Genomic DNA, 2,023 nt, shown 5'->3' with positions numbered 1-2,023 from the left:
CAGCAGGAAGCCTGCCACGACGACCTGTAGCTGCCACCAGTGACCTCTGTGCCAGTGTGGACACCACACCTGCATTCACAGTGCAGGATGTCACCTGGAGACACAACCATAGGGTACAGGAACAATGGCTCTCACTTTGAATGTAAGTATGACTTTACCTGTTTGTTTTCATGAAACCTCTTGTGTTTCTAGAGGCGGGATGCCTGCATACTCTGAAAACGTTTTAGTTTCAGTGTGACTTTCCTTGAAAGATAAATATACGAAAACACAAAGCTACTTAAATAAGACTAGCCATGGAGACACCCCTCCCAGCACAAGAGGGGGGCTTTCGGGGACGGTTTCGAACCCTCAGAGACCATCACAACCCACGTAAATAAAGGTCTACAAACACTAGTGACAGCGCAGAGACAGGAGTTCTCTTATTGCTTCTCTATCTCCTCTCAATTTGAATTTCCTGAATTTCTTTCCTGCTCATTGAAAAGCAAGGGAGGGCATGACCTTCCACTTTTTAGTAGTCCCCTACTGAAAGTAAAAATGACTTTGGTGTTGGAAACAGATCAGCAGCCTTACAATACCGCCACATCTTGTCAGTGGGTCACAAAACTAATTTCAGAAACAAAGCACATTCAGAAACAAAGGTGCATTTCAACAAGATGTGAAAGAATACAGTTATTCAAATTCTATATGGTAACTAAAACCTCTTTTTACATGTTTTTTACTATTAAAAAAAGTTTTCTTTTTGGTTTTGGTTTTAATGAACATGCGAGAACTGAGACTTTTTTCAGAGGCAAGACAGCACATTGCTTATAAATATGGGCTGTGGGGCCTTACTGCCTGGGCTCAGACTGGGCTCCACTAGCGACATCTGTGTGACCTTGGGCAGCTCAGGAGTCCCCCGCCCACTTTCTCATCTATAACCCAGGGATACTAATGGTACCTTCTCACGGGGTGTGGAGGGGAGATACGGGGTGCTTAAAACAGTGCCTAGCAACGCTGGTTAGAATTAAATACATCAAACCCCTATTTCCGGACATTCCTCATTTCTCAAACTGGAACAGGGGCTTGAAGCAGATAATGAACTTTGGCTTCCTGACAGAGTCTTTAGAAAGCCACAAAGGAGTTATCCAGTCAATGGTTTATTACTGATTATTGCAAAATTCAGCCTAGTGATGGAATTCACCAGAACATCAAAGCTGGCAAGCCAGGCAGCTGTGCAGGGGAGGCACCCACTTGGAGACCCGGATTCTGATGTCTGTGCTCGCCGTGCTGGCAGCTCCCCTCAGGAAGGAAGCGTGGGCTACGATGAGCTGGCGCCCCAGGTGGAACAATGGAGAGCGTGTTCACCCCAGATGCAGATCCCCGGACTAGATGTGAACCCAAGGGTGAGCGCTCAGGGCCCTGTCTGCATGCAGGAAACTTTCCCTCGAGCTTCCAAAACCACCCACAGTGGCAATGCGCCACTGGCGGGCCAAAGCATTTCTGTATCTTACACTCACCAATCAGACACTTCGGGAGGAATACTGAGGCCGGCACGTGTTGACTTAGAAGCATCATTTCTTTTTCTTCATGGAGGGACTGTAATTATTTTTTAAATTCTGAGATACAAACATAAAAGACGGTGTAGCTCTAAACACTGTCCTCCCACCTGACAGCACAGACACATGACACGCCGGTCGTCAGTCTCACATCGACCAGGCCAAGACCGGCGCGCTGATCCTGCTGAGCACGGAGGAACTCCAAGGGCGGCAGGGCCCGCCACGCGCAGAGGCAGAAGCTACATGAGCCCAAGGCCCACTCCCAGCTCAGTGCTCCCTTCTCGTAACTGCGCCCCAAACCGCCACAGGATGAAGCATTCCATTTCTACTCATACACAGAAGCATGTCTGCAAACAGGGGGGTCTTTGGAAAAAAGAAGAGTCCTTATGTTTAAGATACCTGTTTAAAAACGTACAGATTAAAATGAAAATGGAATACGGGCGTTAAAAACACAGCAGGTACAGGACAGAAAACAACGCTCCTGCTGA

General features: G+C 47.5%; 1 protein-coding gene across 1 annotated transcript in view; it reads right to left on the bottom strand.

Moving 5' to 3' along the window:
• Window positions 1-2,023, bottom strand: part of NDUFV3 (NADH:ubiquinone oxidoreductase subunit V3) — a 10,910-nt gene that overhangs the window by 6,360 nt on the left and 2,527 nt on the right. The gene's annotated exons all lie outside the window — the stretch shown is intronic.

The sequence above is a fragment of the Lipotes vexillifer genome, unplaced genomic scaffold, assembly GCF_000442215.2.
Source record: "Lipotes vexillifer unplaced genomic scaffold, Lipotes_vexillifer_v1.1 scaffold1761, whole genome shotgun sequence".
NCBI classification, from domain to species: Eukaryota; Metazoa; Chordata; class Mammalia; order Artiodactyla; family Lipotidae; genus Lipotes; species Lipotes vexillifer.
Note: the sequence above shows the minus strand (reverse complement) of the source record. Positions and strands in the feature narration are given on the sequence as shown.